Here is a 13,441-nt window from a genome sequence, read left to right on the forward strand (position 1 = left end):
GTTGGAGCAGTCAGGTCTGCTTCGACATGGCTCCCCCGACCATTGCCGCCACGCATCACTTGAGCTGGGCCACGATCTTGGTGGATAATCGGTCGGTCGTCCTACCGGACGACGCGTTTTGGCTCGCCGATCGTTCATGAGTCGGCTGTGTGTGTGTGTGCATCGACTCCCGATTTGTCTTCGTGCATGCTTAGTAACTGTTGGACATCGTTCAGATCTTCGTGCAAGTGTCTGTCAGGTTGTGTGTGTAGTTGCCGTTATTTCCACTGACGACTATATTAGATGTTGTCGGCATTCGGAGGGGAGTCGGTCGGTTGGTGCGGACCAGGCAGGATATCTCCGCGCGGTGCAGTCGGCTGGGCCAGCTGGTGGTCCCTGCGCAGTGTCGGAGCGTGTGTGGAGCTGTCCAATCGCTACGAGCTTAGTGGCTCACCGAACCAGGACGTCAAAGTTGAGTGGTGTTTTAAGTATCCAAGTAACGTCCATTCATGTTGTGTGGTTTGTTTCGGTGGTTCGCTGTTGGGGAGGTTTTCCTGTGAGCAACACAGGAGCATTAAAAAAATTCTTGCTTTTACTGTGTTGTATGTAAATTGAAGGTCTTCACCCACGTATAAGTAAGTTTGAATTCTGGCAAGTGGATATTTGCTGAAAGGTTATTGCCGTTGTGTTGTCTTATCTTTTAGTGCGGTTTCAGCTACTTAAAACTTAAGGCTTATGGTTATATTTTTTTTTAAATTTTGGAAAATTAATTGTGGGCCTTCAGCCACTTGGTACCTTATTCTTAAAATTACAAGGTTAAACATTGCGGCCTTCTGCCCTTAAAGGCTTGTGGTATTTTTGAATTTTGGAAACTCGATTGTGGGCCTTCAGCCGCTTAAAACCTTATTCTTAAAATTATCCTTTAAGCAAAAACATTGCGGCCTTCTGCCTTTGAAAGGTTATGGTAATTTGTTTTAAAATCTTGAAAATTTTATTGTGGGCCTTCAGCCGTTTGTATTGCATCTTGTTTATGTTTGTCTATCCACTTTTGCCTTGAGGCTTTCAACCTAGCTGTGATATATATATATATATATATATATATATATATATATATATATATATATATATATATATATATATATATATATATATTATTATTTTATTTGTAATTGTAACTGCGTGTCTTCTGTCACTTGAAATTTATCTTGTTCATTTTTTAAGATTTCTTGTTACGAGGCCTTCAGCCGTGAAAGATTTGGAGTTTGAAACTCGTAGTTGTAAAGATTCGGCTATGTGCCGCTTTGGTTGTAAATGTGTTATTAAATTACAATAAATTACAATCTTAAGGTGAAACTGACCCCAACCTTATTTGGCCCTTTCCACAATCCTAATCACCTGTTCTGCCCACCGGGTTTAGCGGGCATATGAAGAACCATTTGATAGATGGGGTGAATTCCTTTGCTGTAGATGTCGTCAATGTTGTGTTCGAATATGAACTTGTAGTCAGTGATGAGACCCGGCTAATTGGCGCTGGTCTTCCTAGGTAGGGCGGTGTTATTTGTAGTAATTACGGCACCCTGAGGTATTCGTTTGTCTTGTGGTTTCGTGACATTAGTGGTTACTTTCCAAGGAAGAGATCAGTTCTGAATTTCTCGAAGGTGACACAGTAATGTACGGGCGATGAAGTGACATTCGAGCTGCTCCTACAAACAGTAGTGTGATTCGCAGATAACGAAATTGCGGGAGTTGCCCCTTGATTGTTGCATGTAAACGTCTTTCGTATAAACTGCACAAAGAATAGGACCCAAACGGAACCCAGAGGTAAGCCGGCATCTGTCGGTCTCGCCTCAATGTTTTATGGATTCACTCATAAAATTTTCTGTTTATCAGAATCGATCATAGAATTTTTACTGATTTACGTGCTACACTTCGTCAAAAGTTTTACCTGTACTTGGTTTGACGAACTGAGTAGATGTGTTCGACAAGACTCATTGTTTGAAGGGTGGTGCTGTGTTAGTCTCGTAAGTCTCGTAAGTCGAATTGCTGCGGAATGATGATGAGTTACAGGACAGCTTCAAGAGAAATGTGGCTATAGTTTTGTGAAAACAGCTGATGCTTTCCTGGTTTAGATAGGATGGTCATTGTGACAAGTTTCCATCGTTTGCAGAAATAAAGATTTTGAAGACAGCCCTTACAAATATTCGTGAGAAAGCATACAGTACTTGATGGCAGACGCTGCAGTTACTGACTGATGTTTGTCTGCTGGTAAACTGTTGTACAGGGAGACTAAGGAGAAAAGGTACATGCTTTGAGAGGCGCTGATATTAATGATTCTGGTCAAAAAATTTCATATGGATTTGCGCCCGATTCCGAATGGTTTTCAAGATAGAGCACATTTAATATCACTTCATAGGTTTTTCTTTAATAACTCGAAAACCTCGCCCTCCAGCGGAAACATGTCGCGGTACAAAATTAAAGTACATTAAATGTCCTCCAAAATAGGTCCTATTCATTTTCTTCTAGGATTAACAGTATGCGCGAAGAGGGCGCGAGGAAATTAAAAATCTCACGCGGCGCACACGCGTTGTAGGTTGGGTAGTTTTTGTAGGCAAATCTGAGGTAGTTTCGCGGCATGATGGACCACAAGGGTCCTGTATCAAAGTGATCGTCTCAGCTTTGTCTACAATACATGGTACGTTGTAAACAGTGACAATGTTTGAATAATACAGAAAATAAATGAATAATACAGAAAATAAATGATAATGTGCAGTAAATGAGTTCTATGTCGGAAAACATTCGGATTAGGAAATAAGTCCACATGAATTTTTTTGTTCAGAATCACTAATGCTATCATCCCTCAAAAAATGTACCTCTCTTCCTGAGTCACTTTGTATACTCAGCTTACTAGCTGTGATCACTCAAGGTATCGCCCTGCACGTGCATACGTTGTCTCGACTTTCACTGAGTGAGCTGTAACTTTTAATCATAATGTTCGAAAGCTTTAAGTATTTGTAAATTTTTGTCAAGGATAACTGTTAGGTTGGTGCATAACTTGGTAGATGATGATGATGTTTGGTTTGTGGGGCGCTTAACTGCACGGTTATGAACGCCCTTACAAATTCCCAACCTTTGCTCAGTCCAAATACGCCACTTTCATGAATAATGATGAAATAATGAGGACAACACAAACACCCTGTCATCTCGAGGCTGGTGAAACTTTCTGACCCTACCAGGAATTGAACCCGGGACCCCGTGCTCGGGAAGCGAGAACACCTCCGCGAGACCACGAGCTGCGGTCTTGGTAGAGGTTTTGTTTTGTATGTTTGTATTCTGGTTGCTATGGGTTTACTTAGCGACTGCCATTTTTTCTGTGTAGTTCATTGTTGTTACTTGAGAATACATATTGTCATTTTATTGTCTGGAGACATGGAGAATGAGAGTGAAGCTGTGGACGCTAGAAAATGCGGTGCCAAGGGGAGAAATCGAAAAATTCCCGCCATATTCTTCTACTTGAGGTAAATAGAGGGATGACTGCAGTGGAGGCAGTCAGAAACTGAAATTTTTGCGCCGTGTATGGGGCTGATACCATTGGTCAGCGCACGACAAGAAAATTGTTTTCTCGTTTTAAGGATGATCGTTTCGACGTTATTGACCTTCAGGAAGACCTTTGTGGTCTGATGAAAATCCTTTGCGTGGATTGATCTAGAATGATCCACGCCAGCATACTCGAGAACTGGTGAATGTGATGAACTCTGATCATTACACCATCATGCTACAACTGCATCCAATGAGGAAGGCTGAAAAATAGGGTGTATGGGTTTCGCATGCTCTAAGCCAGAAACACAAAAATCAGCGGACAGCCATATGTGCATCTCTGCTTGCTCGTCATCAATTGACTCATAAACAACACAGACCATTGCTATCCTGTATCGTTGTTGGTAACGAGAAATGGTGTGTTTACGCTTACATAAGGGATAGAAAGGAATGGTTGAGCCCAAACAAACCAGCAATTCTCCGTACGAAGACCTACATGCATCAACAAATGGTAATGTTTTGCATTTGGTAGAAGTGCAACGGTGTTGTGTACCACGAACTGCTTCCCTCAGGTGTAATCATCACTGCTGACATTTATTATCAACAACTGAGACGTCTTGCAGACGCAGTTCAGGAACAACGACCATGAAGACTGCTTGAAGTGTTGCTACTCCACGATAACGCCCGCTCGCATTCTGCTAGACTGACAAACGACAGTGCACAAGAGCTGGGCTGGGAAGTTTTTCCGCACCAATGTTATTCACATGATCTTTCGTCCTGAGCTTTTCACCTTTCCCAGTCTCTATCGAACAAGCTTCAAGGAACTTCCTTTCCACATGAAAACACGCTCCGAACACGGCTCGACGAGTTCTTCGCCTTGAAACTACGTGATTTCTAGTCGTGGAATAAAAACATCACCCCAGCGTTGGCAGAGTGTTGTAAACAGTGAAGAAAAGTATATTACTGATGACTAAAGTCTCTGTTATGTATATCTGTTGAGTTTATTAAACTTGTGGTAAAACTCTACGAACTTATGCACCAACCTAATACAATTTACTAGCTGTGCCTCAGAAAAGAAATATTTTATAAAAATAAAGTGTTATATGTACGTTCTTTACGTTCCTAGAGCTGGTGCACCCAGTCTCTTTATTTATTATTTATTGTAAATCAACACTCAAGTTGTTAACACACCCGTTAAGCGAATACCTCATTAGACTACTCAGTCGCTGCTCAAGTACTAATTATACTTTGTCCCTATTAATACATACTATCCGTATTACTGTCCCCGTTAACACATACCCATTAAGTGAATACCTCATTATACTCAGTTCCTGCTGAAGTACTAATTATGCTTTGTCCCTATTAATACATACTATCCGTATTACTGTCCCTGTTCACACATACCCATTAAGTGAATACCTCATTAGACTACTCAGTCGCTGCTGAAGTACTAATTATACTTTGTCCCTATTAATACATACTATCCGTATTACTGTCCCTGTTAACACATACCCATTAAGTGAATACCTCATTAGACTACTCAGTTGCTGCTGAAGTACTAATTATGCTTTGTCCCTATTAATACATACTATCCGTATTACTGTCCCTGTTAACACATACCCATTAAGTGAATACCTCATTAGACTACTCAGTTGCTGCTGAAGTACTAATTATGCTTTGTCCCTATTAATACATACTATCCGTATTACTGTCCCTGTTAACACATACCCATTAAGTGAATACCTCATTAGACTACTCAGTCGCTGCTGAAGTATTAATTATACTTTGTCCCTATTAATACATACTATCCGTATTACTGTCCCCGTTAACACATACCCATTAAGTGAATACCTCATTAGACTACTCAGTTGCTGCTGAAGTACTAATTATGCTTTGTCCCTATTAATACATACTATCCGTATTACTGTCCCTGTTAACACATACCCATTAAGTGAATACCTCATTAGACTACTCAGTCGCTGCTGAAGTACTAATTATACTTTGTCCCTATTAATACATGCTATCCGTATTACTGTCCCTGTTAACACATACCCATTAAGCGAATTCGTCATTGTCTGCAGCTCGTGGTTGTGCGGTAGCATTCTCGCTTCCCGCGACCGGGTTCCCGGGTTCGATTCCCGGCGGGGTCAGGGATTTTCTCTGCCTCGTGATGACTGGGTGTTGTGTGACGTCCTTAGGTTAGTTAGGTTTAAGTAGTTCTAAGTTCTAGGGGACTGATGACCATAGATGTTAAGTCCCATAGTGCTCAGAGCCATTTGAACCATTTGAATACGTCATTAGACTACTCAGTCGCTGCTTAAGTACTAATTATACTTTGTCCCTATTAATACATACTGTCCGTATTACTGTCCCTGTTAACACACACCCATTAAGCGAATACGTCAGACTAATTAGGATCACTCTAAAAATTTCGCTTTAAAATCATGTTTTCGTTGTAACGTGAAATAAACCGAAGCATTCAATTGACAGCGGGCGTCGGATGAAACATATGATGTTTGGCCTGACTCTAGATACAAATTGCGAAAATGAAAACGCAAAATCCTGCAGAGACACCAGAAAAAGTGCGCCCGACGACTCTTAGGAAAGACATCACATCCACGACAGGCATTTCGTTTAGACTCTGTGAAGGAAAGTTTACGATATCTGTTTTGTTGTAAATATGTACACTGACCAGACAGAACATTACGACCACCTAACTGTGTTGCCCATAGAGTTGGTAGTAATTAAGTAATAAATAAAAACGTCATGTCTCACGCTGAGGTTTCACCGCATGAACAACTAAAATGTAGCACCCATGAAGTTTTTTCCTGTGATCATGTTGGGAGGGGGTGGGGGGGGGGGATGTCAGTGAGAAATAATTTCGAAAAGGTTTTAAATTACGCATAAAGTTTATCGGCAGCAGCTAGATGATCTCATTCTCAAGTACTGGATGAATAAAAATCGGGGCTGTTTCCGGAATGAGATTTTCAGCGGAGTGTGCGCTGATAGGAAACTTCTGGCAGTTTAAAACTGTGTGCCGGACCGAGACTCGAACTCGTGACCTTTGCCTTTCGCGGGCAAGTGCTCTACCATCTGATCCATCCAAGCACGAATCACGCCCCGCCCTCACAGCTGCAGAGTGAAAATCTCATTCTGGAAACATTCCCCAAGCTGTGGCTAAGCCATGTCTCCGCAATATCCTTTCTTCCAAGAGTGCCACTTCTGCAAGATTCGCAGGAGAGCTTCTGTGAAGTTTGGAAAGTAGGAGACGAGGTACTGGCGGAAGTAAAGCTGTGAGGACGAAGCGCGAGTAGCTCAGAAACATGCTAAGAAATATTGCAACGAGTGTAAATGCGAAAATAGCAATCAATGGCCAAACATCTAAACCCATACAAATAAGGCGAAGGGTTCCACAGGGCAGTCCCTTATCTATGTTTTTATTTTCCGTATCTTTAGAGCCCTTTCTTCGCACTGTCCACGCAAGATTAACAGGCATAACATTGAGTGGTGAGAAAACTGTCATACGAGTTTATGCTGATGACGTGGGTGTTGTAATAAGGACTAAGTAGGAGACAGTTACACTGGAAAGAGAAATCCAAAAGTATTGTCTAGCGTCGGGAGCGACAACAAACGAAAACAAAAGTAAAATATTGAATCTACGGGGCCTAGATCACCTCCGGCTGGTATGGGCAAAACAAGACAACAAACATAAAACTTTGGGAATCACCTTAATGGCATGTCCGATGAGGATGGCTGCTTTTAACTGGACGGAAACTAGGAGGAAAGTTCATGGTGCTGTAATGGAGAACATCCATCGAACTATGGACCTGGTGCAAAAAGTCAGATTCATCAACTCCTGCGTTTTGTCTAAAGCGTATTTCACTGCGCAGGTATTTCCGATCCCTAAACTAGTAGCGAAATGGATCATGTCCACTGTTACCAATTATTTATGGCGAGGAGACATATTCAGGGTTGGTGCGACTACCGTTATACTGGATGTCAGAAACGGGGCCTCGGTTTGGTGGATGTTCGAAATAAAGCGTCTGCTCTGTTCCTCAAACTGACTTTCCATATACTCAGAGAACTTCCACAATGTATAACCGCAAAGCTCTTTGAGGCTGTGGCACCCCATAGCCTGCAAGCACCGATTGATGTGCGAAGGATTAATGCCCGTCTGCAGTATGTGAGGAACTTTTTCCTCGAAGCAAGTTATCTTAGTGACGAAATCAGAAGCAACACATGTATCACAGCGCGCGACATCTTACTTGAAAGGAAGTTAAATGAGGGCAGAAATAAAATTGAACCGAAATTCCCTAATTGTGACTGGAAAGCTGTATGGCAGAACATCAACTTTGCCGGGCTATCTACAGACGCTATTTCCGCATGGTACAAAACAGTTAACAATGTCATCAGCACCAACGAGAGACTACATGGGATCGGTTTAAACCAGACACACCTTTGTCGAAAATGCAATCTGGTGGATACAATCATCGACAGAATCACCTGTGACGGCAATGCGAATAACTGGAATTGGATCAGGCAACAAATCGCCTTTCTCACCAGATCCTCGACGGAATATACACTCCTGGAAATTGAAATAAGAACACCGTGAATTCATTGTCCCAGGAAGGGGAAACTTTATTGACACATTCCTGGGGTCAGATACATCACATGATCACACTGACAGAACCACTGGCACATAGACACAGGCAACAGAGCATGCACAATGTCGGCACTAGTACAGTGTATATCCACCTTTCGCAGCAATGCAGGCTGCTATTCTCCCATGGAGACGATCGTAGAGATGCTGGATGTAGTCCTGTGGAACGGCTTGCCATGCCATTTCCACCTGGCGCCTCAGTTGGACCAGCGTTCGTGCTGGACGTGCAGACCGCGTGAGACGACGCTTCATCCAGTCCCAAACATGCTCAATGGGGGACAGATCCGGAGATCTTGCTGGCCAGGGTAGTTGACTTACACCTTCTAGAGCACGTTGGGTGGCACGGGATACATGCGGACGTGCATTGTCCTGTTGGAACAGCAAGTTCCCTTGCCGGTCTAGGAATGGTAGAACGATGGGTTCGATGACGGTTTGGATGTACCGTGCACTATTCAGTGTCCCCTCGACGATCACCAGTGGTGTACAGCCAGTGTAGGAGATCGCTCCCCATACCATGATGCCGGGTGTTGGCCCTGTGTGCCTCGGTCGTATGCAGTCCTGATTGTGGCGCTCACCTGCACGGCACCAAACACGCATACGACCATCATTGGCACCAAGGCAGAAGCGACTCTCATCGCTGAAGACGACACGTCTCCATTCGTCCCTCCATTCACGCCTGTCGCGACACCACTGGAGGCGGGCTGCACGATGTTGGGGCGTGAGCGGAAGACGGGCTAACGGTGTGCGGGACCGTAGCCCAGCTTCATGGAGACGGTTGCGAATGGTCCTCGCCGATACCCCAGGAGCAACAGTGTCCCTAATTTGCTGGGAAGTGGCGGTGCGGTCCCCTACGGCACTGCGTAGGATCCTACGGTCTTGGCGTTCATCCGTGCGTCGCTGCGGTCCGGTCCCAGGTCGACGGGCACGTGCACCTTCCGCCGACCACTGGCGACAACATCGATGTACTGTGGAGACCTCACACCCCACGTGTTGAGCAATTCGGCGGTACGTCCACACGGCCTCCCGCATGCCCACTATACGCCCTCGCTCAAAGTCCGTCAACTGCACATACGGTTCACGTCCACGCTGTCGCGGCATGCTACCAGTGTTAAAGACTGCGATGGAGCTCCGTATGCCACAGCAAACTGGCTGACACTGACGGCGGCGGTGCACAAATGCTGCGCAGCTAGCGCCATTCGACGGCCAACACCGCGGTTCCTGGTGTGTCCGCTGTGCCGTGCGTGTGATCATTGCTTGTACAGCCCTCTCGCAGTGTCCGGAGCAAGTATGGTGGGTCTGACACACCGGTGTCAATGTGTTCTTTTTTCCATTTCCAGGAGTGTACAACGCCATCGCTCCTCCTGAGACCAGACATGACATGACATGACATTAAAAACCAACGCCATTACCTGGTTACTGGGAAAATACGTTAGTTATGTCATCAACAAACTTGGGTCGGACAACGAAATAGAATTCCGCGTTTACATGAAGTGTGAATATGCCAAAATCAGCACGTATCGCAACCACAAGAAGCAGTACGGCAACATGCTGAAGATCATTTTTGAAAGAATGGGTGTCGATTAAATATGTGGAACCACTACAACACCTTGAACGAGAAGGAACAGAAGAAAATTAAAAGTTACTTGTGTTCTTATTATTATTTACTATTAACTTGCTTCCGGAACTTCTATGTTACACGAAGAGTTTTTTCAAAACATCTTGTTCAGGCAGCAATGTTAGCATTGAATAGGGGATCATGGAGGAACTGTATACGGGGGGCTATGCTCCAGACTGAACGCTGAAAGGCATAATCAGTCTTAAATGATGATGATGATGATGATGATCTTGTTCAGAATTACTCGTGTTCGACTTCCAACGTATTTGTGTGATTCAAGAAGAATTGTTAAGTTTTATCAGTGTTCAGTTTCTACTCACAGAAGAGGTTTCTTTGTCTTTCTTACATCGGAGAATGGAAGTTTTTGTGTTAAGATTTTGCACACTTGGTGCTATGACCCAACAGGGGACATGAAAAAAGGGGTGGGAGGGGTTTGGGCCTCGACGCACTGGCAGTGCCGTGAAGAGACCCCACTGCTAGTGCGGCGTGTACCACGCCCTGACAATCCTAAAAAAAAAGAAGATGTTAGAGCACTTGCCCGCGAAAGGCAAAGGTCCCGAGTTCAAGTCTCGGTCCGGCACACAGTTTTAATCTGCCAGGAATCAGGGCATTCACGCGCTTTTTGTTGCGTTGCCTCGAGACAAAGACAGTTTCTAACTGTAATGCTTGCCTTATTGTGTTCTAACACAAGACTGTATGTCTTTATGAGAGTATTTTGAACTGTCAAATTTGGTCAATAACTACACGAAATTTGGAAAATAAAATTTTTGCTGTCCCTGGAAGTCGTCAGGTAGGCAACTTGCAAATTGTTCTAGCCCCCTTACCCCAGGCTCCGGGATAGTCGTTTACATCTACATCTACATCTACATGACTACTCTGGAATTCACGTTTAAGTGATTGGCAGAGGGTTCATCGAACCACAATTATACTATCTCTCTACCATTCCACTCCCGAACAGCGCGCGGGAAAAACGAACACCTATACCTTTCTGTACGAGCTCTGATTTCTCTTATTTTATTTTGATGATCATTCCTACCTATGTAGGTTGGGCTCAACAAAATATTTTCGCATTCGGAAGAGAAAGTTGATGACTGAAATTTCGTAAATACACTCCTGGAAATGGAAAAAAGAACACATTGACACCGGTGTGTCAGACCCACCATACTTGCTCCGGACACTGCGAGAGGGCTGTACAAGCAATGATCACACGCACGGCACAGCGGACACACCAGGAACCGCGGTGTTGGCCGTCGAATGGCGCTAGCTGCGCGGCATTTGTGCACCGCCGCCGTCAGTGTCAGCCAGTTTGCCGTGGCATACGGAGCTCCATCGCAGTCTTTAACACTGGTAGCATGCCGCGACAGCGTGGACGTGAACCGTATGTGCAGTTGACGGACTTTGAGCGAGGGCGTATAGTGGGCATGCGGGAGGCCGGGTGGACGTACCGCCGAATTGCTCAACACGTGGGGCGTGAGGTCTCCACAGTACATCGATGTTGTCGCCAGTGGTCGGCGGAAGGTGCACGTGCCCGTCGACCTGGGACCGGACCGCAGCGACGCACGGATGCACGCCAAGACCGTAGGATCCTACGCAGTGCCGTAGGGGACCGCACCGCCACTTCCCAGCAAATTAGGGACACTGTTGCTCCTGGGGTATCGGCGAGGACCATTCGCAACCGTCTCCATGAAGCTGGGCTACGGTCCCGCACACCGTTAGGCCGTCTTCCGCTCACGCCCCAACATCGTGCAGCCCGCCTCCAGTGGTGTCGCGACAGGCGTGAATGGAGGGACTAATGGAGACGTGTCGTCTTCAGCGATGAGAGTCGCTTCTGCCTTGGTGCCAATGATGGTCGTATGCGTGTTTGGCGCCGTGCAGGTGAGCGCCACAATCAGGACTGCATACGACCGAGGCACGCAGCGCCAACACCCGGCATCATGGTGTGGGGAGCGATCTCCTACACTGGCCGTACACCACTGGTGATCGTCGAGGGGACACTGAATAGTGCACGGTACATCCAAACCGTCATCGAACCCATCGTTCTACCATTCCTAGACCGGCAAGGGAACTTGCTGTTCCAACAGGACAATGCACGTCCGCATGTATCCCGTGCCACCCAACGTGCTCTAGAAGGTGTAAGTCAACTACCCTGGCCAGCAAGATCTCCGGATCTGTCCCCCATTGAGCATGTTTGGGACTGGATGAAGCGTCGTCTCACGCGGTCTGCACGTCCAGCACGAACGCTGGTCCAACTGAGGCGCCAGGTGGAAATGGCATGGCAAGCCGTTCCACAGGACTACATCCAGCATCTCTACGATCGTCTCCATGGGAGAATAGCAGCCTGCATTGCTGCGAAAGGTGGATATACACTGTACTAGTGCCGACATTGTGCATGCTCTGTTGCCTGTGTCTATGTGCCAGTGGTTCTGTCAGTGTGATCATGTGATGTATCTGACCCCAGGAATGTGTCAATAAAGTTTCCCCTTCCTGGGACAATGAATTCACGGTGTTCTTATTTCAATTTCCAGGAGTGTAGATCTTGCCGCGACGGAAAACGTCTTTGCTTTAATGACTTCCATCCGAACTCGCGTATCATATCTGCCACACTCTCTCCCCTATTACGTGATAATACAAAACGAGCTGCCCTTCTTTGCACCCTTTCGATATCCTCCGTCAATCCCACCTGGTAAGGATCCCACACCGCGCAGCAATATTCTAACAGAGGACGAACGAGTGTAGTGTAAGCCGTCTCTTTAGTGGACTTGCATCTTCTAAGTGTCCTGCTAATGAAACGCAACCTTTGGCTCGCCTTCCGCACAATATTATCCATGTGGTCTTTCCAACTGAAGTTGTTCGTAATTTTAACACCCAGGTACTTGGTTGAATTGACAGCCTTGAGAATTGTACTATTTATCGAGTAATCGAATTCCAACGAATTTCTTTTGGAACTCATGTGGATCACCTGACACTTTTCGTTATTTAGCGTCAACTGCCACCTGCCACACCATACAGCAATGTTTTCTAAATCGCTTTGCTTACTAGACGGTAAATTACAGCATCATCTGCTAACAACCTAAGAGAACTGCTCAGATTGTCACCCAGGTCATTTATATAGATCAGGAACAGCAAAGGTCCCAGGACGCTTCCCTGCGGAACACCTGATATCACTTCAGTTTTACTCGATGATTTGCCGTCTATTACTACGAACTGCGACCTTCCTGACAGGAAATCACGAATCCAGTCGCACAACTGAGACGATACCCCGTAGGCCCGCAGCTTGATTAGAAGTCGCTTGTGAGGAACGGTGTCAAAAACTTTCCAGAAATCTAGAAATACGGAATCAACTTGAGATCCCCTGTCGATAGCGGCCATTACTTTGTGCGAATAAAGAGCTAGCTGCATTGCACAAGAACGATGTTTTCTGAAACCATGCTGATTACGTATCAATAGATCGTTCCCTTCGAGGTGGTTCATAATGTTTGAATACAATATATGCTCCAAAACCCTACTGCAAACCGACGTCAATGGTATAGGTCTGTAGTTCGATGGATTACTCCTACTACCCTTCTTAAACACTGGTGCGACCTGCGCAATTTTCCAATCTGTAGGTACAGATCTATCGGTGAGCGAGCGGTTGTATATGATTGCTAAGTAGG

This window comes from Schistocerca cancellata, chromosome 9 (assembly GCF_023864275.1).
Source record: "Schistocerca cancellata isolate TAMUIC-IGC-003103 chromosome 9, iqSchCanc2.1, whole genome shotgun sequence".
NCBI classification, from domain to species: Eukaryota; Metazoa; Arthropoda; class Insecta; order Orthoptera; family Acrididae; genus Schistocerca; species Schistocerca cancellata.